The sequence below is a fragment of the Pogona vitticeps genome, chromosome 1 (assembly GCF_051106095.1).
Source record: "Pogona vitticeps strain Pit_001003342236 chromosome 1, PviZW2.1, whole genome shotgun sequence".
NCBI lineage: Eukaryota > Metazoa > Chordata > Lepidosauria > Squamata > Agamidae > Pogona > Pogona vitticeps.
Genome location: NC_135783.1, coordinates 143,695,721 through 143,709,492, shown reverse-complemented (window position 1 = coordinate 143,709,492; position 13,772 = coordinate 143,695,721).

Genomic DNA, 13,772 nt, shown 5'->3' with positions numbered 1-13,772 from the left:
TGGAATATCAGATATCTTCAGGTAAGGCCAGGAAAACATCGCATCTGTAACTCTGGACAGGTGCCACCTATCAGTGTTGACAGTACTGGACTAGTGGGACTCAACAAAAGGCATCTCCCTATAGCCCTAAAGTCCTCAGGATGCAGAATTGAAGGGGAGCCCATTCTGGCCTCTGCCATTAGCCAGGAGATTAAGTGCTAATGGAAGTTTCCTCCTCACCTCCCCAGAAGGCTATCATGCAAGCGATGCACCAGTCTGCTACCATCCTTGATCCAGTAAAGGGCCAAATGTAGGAAGCATGCTCTCCACCCCGCAACACCCCAACACTACTCTAAATTTCCATTGACCTAGGACTGCTGAGCAGAAAGGCATTGGGGCTCTGGCTTTCAACTGGGGAACCAAGGGCTTAGTGTGGATTAGGGAAGCAAAAAGTACTTGGCAGTGTTTTCTGATTCCAGCGCTTTTGAAAACATTTTGTCCTTGTGGGGAATCCCTTTGAGACCGTAAGATTTTCCAGATTAGTAGGAGGGAGAAATTCTGAGCACTGAGCCCTACCCACTTCAGAACGTTGACATATTCTGTGCTTCTTGATGCTGTTGCCAATTTCAGACTTTTCCACTGGTCAGTTTCACCTGTGGCGGGATTGTACACAGCTGTGTGAAACCCTGTGAAATTGGGAAGATCCTGCAATTGGCAACATCAACAAAGAGTTAGGGAAATCCTACCAAGGGTAATACTTTAGGCACAAGAAATGCAAGACTGCCAAGCTTAATCTTGCACAGGAAACCATAGATGAGATTTATCTAGGTGCTGTAAGGTAGCCAATGGAGAATGATACTAAGTCCTGCAGGAAGAAACAGAGTACATTTTGCTAGCCAGGAAATCCAGGAAGAGGGAATTTAAGAAGCAGAAAATCCTGCAGGACCACAAAGCATCTAGGTTCACAATCCTAGTATGGAGTCTAGACTTATATATGTGTTTGTATGACTAGTAAAGATTCCCAGTGTTGTAGTGGATAGAGTGATGGACTAGGATTCTGGAGAAAAAAGTTCAAGTCCCCAGTCAGCCATGGAAACTCACTGGGGAAGTGGAACTGGTAAAATCACTCCTTAAATATCTCACTTATTTCGAAAGTCCTATTAGGGTCACTACAAGTCAGCTCCAACTGAACAGCACGGAACACACGCACATTAAAGACTCAGTTGCTGACTGGGATCAGATAGCTCAGTTCTGTGAGACAGGCAGAAATCAAGCCTGTGCTCTCAAATGAAACTTTTTATGTTGCTCCGTTAGAGAAATGACATGTGCTCTCTTGAGAGCACAAACTGACATTTTAATTTAAGTGTTAATAGCGCTAGATTGATACCTTAAATGTTTTCCGCTTTAAATGTTAACATGAGTGAGTTACTGTTCCAGTTTCTAACTTTTAATTTTAATAGGTTAAACCTAAGACTCCAAGCCCTGTGCAGTGATGGGCAACCTGTTGAACTTCAGGCGTTTCAGACTATAACTCTAAGCCCCAGCCAACATGTCAATGGTGAAGGATTATGGAATTTATAGTCTATTGTATGCAGGGAGCATCTACACTGATAAAGCCACCCTGAGAATCTTTTGATGAGATAGAAATTAAGATAAATAAACAACAGTATATTCATCAACATTTGGATATTCAGTGAGATATAAGACTATATTTTTCATGATGAAGGTTCAGAATTTGGTAAATGTCAAAAAAATTTTTTTTCACATGTTGACGAATGTTGCGAATCCTGTTCCACACATACACCTACACACAATCCTTTCCAGACATGCAGACATGAAGGCTGACAATCACATTTACATTATTGTTGACATTCCATCATGTATCTGTTTACTCTCCTCCTTTCCTGAAATTTCCATAGATTCTGTGGGGTTGCCAACATTTGCATGTGAATGTCAACAGTAGATAGCTTTTGAGTGTGCACAGAGCACCATTTTCTCAAATACCCTGGTAATTAATATAGTTGTGTCAAGGACCCGATCTTGCTTAGAAAGCCATTTGCTAATCCCCAGTATCAACTTGAAAAGCTCGTTAGAATTGATTTTGCTATTGACATCTGAGCAAGTGCTCTATTCTTGGCAAGCTTTCATAATATATTACTCTAAACCCCCTACTAGACGCTGGGATAAAACTGGTTGGAATATATTCCATCACCTTCCGATCATTTTTACTATGAGAAATGCCTTCATAATTCTGTTCTGGTCTCTGCAGTGGTGAGATTTAAACAAGAGAGTAGAAATCACTTGTTTCATGAAATACAGTGAAAGCATTTGTATATCAGTGTTTCAGCATCCACTTAAATTGACTCTGGTATATTGAAGCTACTGGAAGGTTAGGATTTGAATTGTCGCTTTTAGATCTGGCTTTTCCAGATACTTGTGCTACTCCTAAAATCTCAAGGGATTTTGGCAAGCTTATGAATCTTTGCAAAATCTGTTGTGTGCCCTGTTGGGAAAATATTTGCTCACAATCTATTGGCCACTTCTATACATATCTGTCCTCCCACTTACAAGACTAACACATAAACACTAACACTTCTTGGCTTCAGATAAATTGGTTTGTTCAGGCTATGGAGGGGCAGATGGGGGCCAGATCTAGGCAGACAAAGTGCTACTGGTTCCCTGTGCCCCTAACTGACTTCATAACTCTACAAACAAGAAATGATGCCTTTAATCCAAGCACTTGTGCATAATATAGTATACATGCCCTCAGTGGTGTAGTGAAACCCTGGCTTGCAGGATCAAAATGGGGAGACTTTTTCAAGGGGAATGATGATACCATCTGCCTCCCTTGTTAAGCTATCCTTTCCCTTTGATGTTAGCTTTGATCCTCACAGGAACTGGGCAACATTATTCTGTTGTGAACTACCCCTATTGTAATGCAAAATATTTGATCTAGAATAAGGGATTTGGTGGCGCTGTGGGCTAAACCACAGAAGCCTCTGTGCTGCAGGGTCAGAAGACCAGCAGTCATAAGAGCGAATCCACACAACGGAGTGAACTCCTGTCGCTTTGTTCTAGCTCCTCGCCAACCTAGCAGATCGAAAGCATGTAAATGCGAGTAGATAAATAGGTACCACCTGGGTGGGAAGGTAAAATGCCGTTCCCTAGTCATGCTGGCCACGTGACAATGGAAACTGTCTTCGGACAAGCGCTGGCTCTACAGCTTGAAAACGGAATGAGCACCTCCCTCTAGAGTTGGACAGAACTGGATGTACATGAATTTTGAAGCTGTTGCTATGGGGATAGTCATGATGGATGCCTGCACTTCAGAATGTACTATCATACCCAGGCATGGGGCATTCAGATTTTTCTCTCTACAGTTTTGAGAACTTGTCATGAGTTCCCACAGCCAAAATTCTGGTAGCTATACCCAGACATCCAAATCCTCAGAGAAGTTTCAATGCACGCACTCTGTCTCAATGAGTCTCTTTCTGTGGCGATGGCCATTAGATTAAAAAATCATGAAGTAGATGCTAAACTCCCTGGGAGTGGCATAGGATCATGGGACTGCTAGTTTCTCTGCTCAATAGGTTCTGCACAGGGTGTCTGTAAAAAAAAAAAAAAAAAGGCCAGTTCCTAATTTTTTCAATTCACATGGAGATTAACCACTCTCAATTATTTACAGATTCTTCAGTCTTCTTCAGCCTGAGAACTCAGTTTTTGGAGGGCGGCGGTGGAGGAGAGGTAGAGTTACCAGAATTCTGATTGGGGAAATTCCTGATAAAAGTCCCATGCTTAATCATAGCATGGTGTGTGTAGTGCCATGTCTATTTAGCAACAGGATATTAGATATACAAGGATCCTTGGTTAAGGCAACTGAAAGGTATGAAAGGATGCTGATCAATCTCCTAGTTGTTGAAAACAATTGAATTTTTTTTTGGGGGGGGGAATCATATTTTCCAAAAACAAAACATTTGAAATGTATAACAGTCTCAGAGATATTATGCTCAAGTACTAATTTTCTGAGTGACAAGCTGTAATGGTAAATAAAACTATTTTGAGAATGCACATATATGAATATTCATGCTTAGGGCATTTGGTCAGAGCATCAAAACTCTACAAATAATTGGTACTTATTTGATTTCATAGAATGCCAAGCAGCTTGGGAGACCAAGGCTTGTGTCCACAGAGCACAATAAGAGTATTACACAGACTCTTTAGATGATCCAAAAAGCAAGGGTTACAAGACAGGACCATAAAGCCTCTTCTGCAGTCATTTTCTATAACATCAAAAATCTTAAAAATCAAAGTCAATCCTAATATGTGGTAAAATTAATCAGATTAATTGTTTATTGCCATTAGTTCTTCTTAAGTTTTTCATGTGCCAACTAATTAGCTATCAATAATGTGGAAATGCTTTGAAAGCAAAAGAATAATAGAAGAGTCATTTCATTATGCCATTAAAATTCTCAACTTCATCCACTATGTTACTAATTCATGTGTTGCTAGCCAATCACAACTGCTTTTAATTCAAGCAGATAATTTATAGCATGGCTGGCAGATGTGGGAAGTTAATTAATGACCAGTAAAGGATTTTGAATATACTTCAGAGCCCAGTTACACTTGCCTAATGGAGACAAGTTGCCCACACAAACCGTCTTTCTTTGCACATTTAAAATTATGGATGTATATGAAATATAGGTAAAATTTAAAACAAATTTAAGATAATTTGACTATTTTTGACCAGAAGTGGGCTGCTTCAATAGCATTACCTTGGCCATTTGCTAGATCTTCTTTTGTACACATGGTGAGACATAAATTGCATGCACATAAGTGCTGCATTGATTGAATTGTGCACATTCCCCACACAAATGAGAAAGCCTTACTTACAGGACATACAAATCACCCGAGGCCGATACAAACTAATAATTGAGCAGGATTTAATTTGAGCCAGACTAGACAAGTTTAGACACCAAACTGGTTTTCACTAAAATATCTAGGGATAGGTGTTTTGCATCTAAATGAAAGACACCAAATACAGAAGAGGCTCTTTTTTGTGCAAATCACGTTATTTCAGCAATTGCAGAAAAAGTCTCTTAAGCATAAATTATTTTTATTTATGAAAAGAGTACATGAAAATTTTGTGTTTCTTTCATGTTCCTCTCTTCTGTGTAAGCTGACAGTCCCCTTTTTTTGCATCCCTGGTCTGTTGAATGGACTGAGAATTTGTTTCACTCCAACAGCCAATAATGCAAGAAAACAATGCAACCATACATAAACCAACCATTGCTTTATTGGCTGCTGATAGACCATGTGGTCTTATTAGCAGCCAATCAGAACATCCAGGAAAACAGAATTTTGAGTCTGTAAAAGGTCCTGGAATCCAGCAAGAAGTGCTTTTGGCTTCAGAAATTCCTTGTGGCAGAGATTAGTATGTGTGCTGCTGAGTTCCTGGTGCCCCCCAATTGGATTGCTGCGTGCCTTGCCTCTATCATGGAGCCTTTCCTTTCCTTATCTTTTTTGCCTTGATTTTTTTTGGGGAGGTGTGGTGGACTTCTAATTTCTCTGGATTATGTTTGTTGCCAGGTAGCCTGGGTGTGACAGGCTGCTTCCTTGGGATTCTCCTCTTATTTCTTCAGGATAGACTCCTCTTTTTTTCGTTGGTTTGTTTATTGTTGCATTGTTTTCTTGCATTATTTTTCACAAATTCCTTTTGTCTGCTGCACTCAAAGATGAGAAGAAAAGGCATCGTATGAGGACTGGGAAGAAAGAAAGCTGCCCCTATTCTAGTAGTTTGTGTTGGTGGGAGCTATGATTGTGGTTTTGCCTTTATTTGCTTGCTTGCTTTCTTGATTTTTCGGGGGGGGGGCTGGATTTTTATGGTTTTTTAAATTTTGATTATTCCCCCCCATGTGTGTGTGTGTGCGTGCACGTGTGAGTGTGCGTGCATGCATGCGCACGCATGCACATTTGAGTGTTCTTTGCCTATTATTGCTTCTCAAAAATTGCTATTTAGTTAATTTACTGTGTATTTATTCTGTTAAAGATGTACAATTTTTGTGGTAGATACTCTTTTGTTTGTTTCTGGGATGTGGTGAGGTGAACTATCTGACTCTAGAGGTGGTTGTTGTTTGGACACAACTTGAGGCATTCCAGTTCTGTACACCACACTTCAAGAAGGACGCTAACAAATTGGAACAAGTTCAGAGGAGGATGACAAGGATGATCAGGGGCTGGAAACCAAGCCTTATGAGGAAAGGCTGAAAGAAATGGAGATGTTTAGCCTTGAGCAAAGAAGGCTGAGCGGTGATATGATAGCACTTTTCAAATATTTGAAAGGCTGTTATACAGAGGAGGGGCAAGATATGAGCCTCTAATGACTACTGACATGTCCAGGTATTAACTTTAGGTATGCAAATCATTACTTGATTTGGCCTTGTACTCTAAACAAGGCAGTGTGTGGGGGGAACCCTTTGCATCATAACACAAGTGAGGATAGAGAGAAGACATCTTGGAAATTTTGTGCATTTGCAAGGTCATTCCTCCCCCTCTCCCCAATGTTTCTGGAAATATGGAAACGTTAAACCTATAATAACTTCTTGTTGCATGCATTATTAAAAACAGAAGCACCGAATGGTGGTGTTTTTTTTTTTTTTTTGCCTCTTTGCGAGCCATCAGTTTCTGCCTTTGTGCTTGTTCTGTATGCATGCACTTAGGTTCACAAATGCAAAAACTACAATTTTTTAAAAAAGGACTTGTCCTGCTCTCAAACCAGATAAGAGGACTCTTGCAGGGCTTAGATATTCATCACTAAGTTGTCTCAAATCAAGAAACCCTATCTCCATCAGAAATGGGATAGCCAACATTAATATGTTTTCCTCACATCACCAGTTCAGTCATGCCCTGTGAATATATGTTAGTTCTAACATGGGGCAGGGGAATTAATCATCTCCCTCTTCCCTATGTCCTACTTTATTCAACAAATCCTTGCCCCACATACTGCAGATATTATGGAACAGCACCTTCAAACCATTGTGTGCAAACACAATCAGCAAGAACATGCAAAATGAAAACACCCATTTTGAACCAAACATTTTGGAGCTGAGTGACATCGCAACAACAGGAACAGCATCAGTAACTAAATCCTTTTTTCAAGCTCAGTATCTTTTGACCTATTGAAAGAAGAGCATGATCAATGTGTCCAGAAAGGATTGATATAAATGCCGTGCTTGATTAGTAGAACAAGGACTGAAAACTCAGATCTGTGAAGATTTTCCATAGCCACTCAATGGCTCGGATATGAATCTCACCATCTGTCACTCTGGGTAAAATATTGAGAAGAAAATCCCTCTTTTCATTGCAAGATTTCCTTGCTGAGGGTCCTCAAACTGCTCTCCCTCCAGAAGTCTTGCACAATGTCTTGAATGTTTGGTGCTCCCCACCTCACCGGGCAAAACACTAATCTGTCCACAGTCGTAACAATTTCTGTGCAAAACAGCACCTTTTTGGAACAAGATTCCCTGGGGAGTGCATTGAGCTGGGCAGATTTTGACAATGTATCAAACAAAAGAATGGGGAGGGAGAGAGTTACAAGACCAGGATCTCATTTTCCTGGCAAGCTGAGAAATCTTGTTGGCAAAGGATGATGTCTCAGAAAGAAGCCGCAGTGTGGAAAGACTTGGAAAATAACCAAGAATGAGGTGGTGGGTTTTTTTTTAAAAGCATATTCTTCACATCCCTATTCAAGGGTCTCAAACATCTCTGCATTTGCATTCCTTAGATATTCTCACTTAGATATATTCCAAGGTTGATTTCTGGTATTTCTGTCATGACAAGTAAGAGATTTGGGGCTTTTGGTGTACTTGCAGAGAAAATGGGTATTTGGTACTTTGTTGCTGGTAGGGTGACCTTTTGGCTTTTCTTTGCTATAATGCGTTACTAACAAAAATGCATGCATTGCTACACAAAATGGAGAGTTTGGAAATCTGTTGTTGAAAAGGTCGGCTGCCCCTGAAGTCAATAGTAAGCTATTCTAACTTAGCATGTGGAATGGTATTACAAAACTCAGAGCTCTATCATCAACAGAAAATAAACTAGAAATAAATCCATCAAAGGTGGGGAGTGCAAATTTATCAGTGAATCTTGGTGTTTGCTATGGTATGGATAAAAGCATCACTCACAATTCCAATGTTTATGTTAATACTATACAGTTCATTCCCACTTAAAGTGATGTGTTGTTTCCTTTGTCTGTCCTTGTCTGGTAAAAGTATCTAGGTGAAATAAAGATTGTCTCTTTGTTTTGAATGTTCTGCACTATATGTGAGAGCTACACTTAATTTAGACATCAATAAAGAGTAAATGGTTGTAAATTACTATTCTTTCCTCATTATCCAATAGTCTGCTAGCTCCAATAGCAATCAGGTCTGATTGTAACCTTGTACACTATTTAAGAAATTAGTCCTTAAAGTTTGCTAAAGAATAGTAGAAGCTTTGCTGCAGATGTGTTTGTTACCATGAACAAAACCTTTCCTGGACAATATAGGGCATGTAAGTCATGATAATAAAACTGACCTCTTTCTTGATTCCAAACCAGTATTCTTAGATTGAGTGAAATCTCTTTTGGGGTAGAAGAACAGCAAGACTTGTCTTTAAAAGAGGGTCATTTCTACCGGGGAGGGTCACAGTATAGTTTTGTAGGTTTCGCTACAGCTATAGGTTTTTTTTGGGGGGAGGGGGGAAGAATGTGCCTCAGCACTTGATTGTCCTGATGCATAATCTGTATTGTGGAAAAGAAGCTACCAATGGGATAAAATATGGAGAGACGGAATGGTTTCCTATAGGAAAAGATTGTCAGACAAGGGTGCATGTTATCCACTTACCTGTTCATTTAGCACACAGAAAATATCATATGGAAAGCCAGACTAGATTCAGATGGAGAAGGAGTGAAAATTGGCAGAAGAAATAATGTAAGATATGCAGATGGGACCGTCTTACTGGCAGAAAGCAGCAATGACTTGAAATGAGAAAGAAGAATGTGCCTTCGATCTGCAGTCGATCACGAAGAAGACATAAATCATGACTACAGAAAAACTACACAACTTTAACTTTGAAAATGAAGAATTTGAAATCGTGAAAGATTATGTATAACCTGGTTAATCATCAATTCAAATGGAGGCTGCAGCCAAGGAATTGGAAGAAGACAGAGACTCGGAATGGGAGCAATGAAGGAATTAGAAAAGACAATCAAGTGTAAGGATGTGTTCCTGGAGACCAAGACCAAGATCATCTACAGTACAGTGGTGCCTCGTATAACGAGTGCACCGTTTAATGACGAATCCGCATACAGATGCGGATTTTGCGATCGCAAAAGCGATTTGCGATTTTTCCCCATAGGCACCATTTCCCCCCAGCTGGGCGGTGCTTGCCTCCGAGCGCCAGTGGTGGACGCTTCCCTGGAGGTTGCTCTGAAGGCAGTGCCGCCCAGCTGGGAGGCGCAGCCTTCAGAGCAACCTCCGGGAAAGCGTCTACCGCCGGTGCTCGGAGGCAAGCCCCGCAGCTAGGCGGGGCTTGCTTCCGAGCGCCGCCAGTGGAGGCTGAGGTTGCTCTGAAGGCAGCTCAGCCCAGCTGGGAGGCGCAGCCTTCAGAGCAACCTCCAGGAAAGCGTCTACCGCCAGTGGTCGGAGGCAAGCCCCGCAGCTAGGTGGGGCTTGCTTCTGAGCGCCGCCGGTGGAGGCTGAGGTTGCTCTGAAGGCAGCGCAGCCCAGCTGGGAGGTGCAGCCTTCAGAGCAACCTCCGGGGAAGCGTCCACCGCGGGGGCTCTGAACCTTCTCCCCCCAGCTGGGCGGTGCAACCTGCAGGGAGGCATCCACAGCCGAAGCAAGCGCTGCCCAGCTGGGGGAAAATGGCCGCCCGCAGCGTTTTCGCGCCTCGCTTATCGAGGCAGCGAAAATGGCAGCCAGATCGGGATTCTTCGCTTACCGGTGAGTTTTCCCCCAATAGGAACGCATTAAACGGAGTTTAATGCGTTCCTATGGGTTTTCCCCTCCCGCATAGTGAAGAATCCGGATAGCGACGTTAATCCTGGAACGGATTAACGTCGCTATGCGGGGCACCACTGTATTGTATTTCCAGTCACCATGTATGGATGTGAAATCTGGACACTTAAGAAAGCTGATAGGGGAAAATGATTTGCTTGAAATGTCATGATAGAGGAGAGCTTTGTAGATACCCTGGACTGCTAAAAAGACAAATAATTGGGTCCGAGATTAAATCAAGCTTGAACTTCCTCTGGTGGAATGTATATATACATTCCTCCCTCTATGTATAGAATATATGTGTGAAAAAGCTAGGGAGCCATTTAGGTTAGCAGCACATGACTGTCTTACTCTGTTGATGATAAATGGCTATAACACCAATATAAATACCTATGGCAGTAGTCAAGAGATCTACAGGATAATTATTTACACATCACAAGATGGATCTGTTTGTTTCAGTTTTGTATGTCTGCATATACAAATCTGGTCTTCTCTATTGCTGCCTCATTTTGTTAATGTTCTTTTTTAATCCTCTCATGCAGATTACTACTATAAAAATAAGGAAATAGATCCTTATTGCTTATATGTGGTAATGTAAGTGCAATGGCATAGATCACGGTGATGAATTCCTGCTAGTTTAGGAGTTACCACTTGTATTCTTCACTGTGTGTCATGTGACTTGGTGCACAATGAGGAATATGAGTGGTAACTCCTTAAGTAACATCTCTGCCCCTCAGCTATGAATGTATACAATGTTCCATTTCAAGAAATTCCTGCTGGCAAGCCTGCACCATGCACACTGTTTTATAGCAATGTTGCTGTTTTTCTCTTTTAAAAGGCCTATTTTGAGAATCAATATTTCAGCCCCTGCAGCCTGGATTCCTTCCAAATTAGAAAAAGGGGTGGGGCCAACAATTCTCTTTCAAGATAAGCAAGATTCCTCTTTTCAAGTCATTCAATTTGTTTTTAAATCTGAAGACATTTAAGATCATTTGTTTCTGCATAGGGAGACCGTTTTGCATTTTTAAAATAAAAATCATACTTAGAGAACTCCTTGCTCAAACTTCCCCAGATTTGGTGCAGAGCAAGAACAGACTATCTTCTACATATGTCTCAAATTTGGTGCTGAGCCAAAGTCCAGTTGCGTAGTTATCATTTATTGTTTGGGGTATCTCTATTATACTTTTGTGTTTTGGCTGTTCCCATTTTTAGAACTGAGTTTTAGAATGTTTATTTGCTGTGCTACACTCTCATGCAGTTATAATCAAATAGATTTTTTATTAGGGGAGCATGGTGGTAGCGCATGGTGGTGGTAGATGGTTAGGCTAGCTCACTTGGTCGTAGAATTCCCTTGGCATGTTCACACAGCATGTAGAGGTGATCCTTTGTGTGTGTGTCACCTCAACAGTAACTTTGAAATATATTCTTAACTCATTTCCAATAGCAAACTGTTGATTCAGTAACTGTAAGAATACACAAATAGACAAATATCTAACAAGCACTGCATCTTGTAGATTTAGGGAAGATCAATATGAGTGGCTTCATACATACGGAGGTAGCAGCAGTCACAAAGGAGAGCATTATATGTCTCAGCTATTTGGGACTGGTTCAATAAGGAACCAGTCTGCACAGATTCTGGACAGTATAAAAGACATAGCACCCTGAACATCCCCCATCTGCAAAGTGCAGCATTTAAAATAATAATTTTTTTAACCGTAACTACTAGTGCTTTTGTTAAGCAGAATCTCAGATTGTCTTCAGTAAGGGGAACAAATATATCTTTGGGCACATTATGGTTTCTCTCATAAGTAGTTGTGCTGTTATGATCAATGCTGAAAAATCTCCTTGTAACTGCGCAGAAGCTTTGCCCTGGAGATGTAAAATATGGAATTCTGATGCCTAGTTCAGGTGCATATAATTGCATTATGTGGAACATAACACTGAGAAACAGAATTACTGAGCATTCAATAAAATAATATTTGTAACAGCTGGCACATTGCTCACCCAGCCCAGAAATAAAGAGACAACACAGTTTGTTGGGTTAAACTTGGGCCACAACTTTATTAACTATTTAAACTGAAATCTTAAAATCACAGGCTTCCACACAATGAATGTAGAAGTCTTGTTGAGGTATTTTGAACTTTAACTATGGACAGACAGACAGGAATACGCTTACCAGACCCATCCTTTTCACTACCCATTGCACAGAAAGCTTCAAAGTTAGGATGTGAATACAATAGGACCCCCATATCTATTGTGGATTGGTTTCAAGCCCCCATGGATACTGAAAACTGGTAATGGTGAACACTATATACACAGCATGGTAAAAGCAATAAAACCAGAAAAAGCTATTTTCACATGTATTACCAGAACTGGTCACAAGAAGGTGCCAGAGATGATGCTATACTGTACATTCTTTACTAACAAGTATTGAAGGTGCAGACTCTGACTCCCTCTAGTGTCTGGTTCTGGTAATACATGTGAAAATAGTTTTTTTCTGGATAGTTTTCATTTAATATTTTTAATAATTTCAGATTGTGGATAAGTGAATCAGTGGATATTGATCCCATTGATAAGGGACCCCTATTGTATTGCACCCTGTAGCTCTTGGTGAGAAGCCAAGAGGAAAAAGCCCTATTTTCTCTTTGCAGTGCAAGTCTCTCTCTCCCCCCCCCCAACATCTCATCTGATGTAGGGAAATCGGAGAAATATGGTTTTGAAGGGCAGAGTAGTATCAGAGGGATTTGGGGTGGGGAGGAAGGAAACTGACAGAGAGAATTGTGCTGGACAAATGGAAAGCCTAGGAGAAAACAACATCCTTTGCACACTGTTGTTTTAATAAAAGCTTACTAGTTCTATTCAAGTGGAGAGGTACTGAGTTCAATACCTTATGGTTGGCTAGGTGAAGGGTGTTATAGGGGCCTGATTGAAGGTGTAAATATGCACACATATAGGAGCAGCTAAAGAATGTTGGCAGTGAAAGAGAAAGAGGAAATAAGTAAAGATTGTTGAAGAAAACATTTTTTTATTCCTGTGGTTATTTAAAGAGACCATTGCCTAAAATAGTTAAGTGTCAAGACAAGGGAGTTTGGACATCTGTGTATCTCGTGTTTCATGGCCATTCCACCCCCCCCCAAAAAAAGAAATGCCAGTCTGTACAGATCATGGTAACTCCTGTACAAAATGGCATCTTTCCTGAACAAGAATTCTTGACAAGGGCATTGAGATGTGCAGAATTGGGCTGTTTCCTATGCGAAAGAACAGACAAGTAAGTAAGTAAGTAAGTAAGTAAGTAAGTAAGTAAGTAAGTAAGTAAGTAAGTAAGTAAGTAAGTAAGTAAGTAAATAAGTAAATAAATAAATAAATAAATAAATAAATAAATAAATAAATAAATAAATAAATAAATAAATGGGGGAGGGGATAGGAAAACTGAGACTCAGATTCTTTTCTTTTCTTTTGTATGGGAAGCCAGAAAATCTTGTTGGAACAGGGAGGAGGTTTTAGTGAGGAGTCTTAGCAAAGATTGCTGAGAATGAGACATTTTTGAAGTTGTTTTCCCATCCCAACTTGGAAGAGGCTTTCTTATCATGACCTATTATTTGCTCAGCTCTACTAACTGGATGGAAAGCCTTGTATCTATAAGCTTCAGGCCTGCCAGAGATCAGGGCACCAGCTGCTGCCTCAGGGAATTGCCAAGCCTCCCTTGTTCTCAAGGGCAAGAAACTCTGAAAGAAAAGAAAGTTCAGTTTTATTATGTGT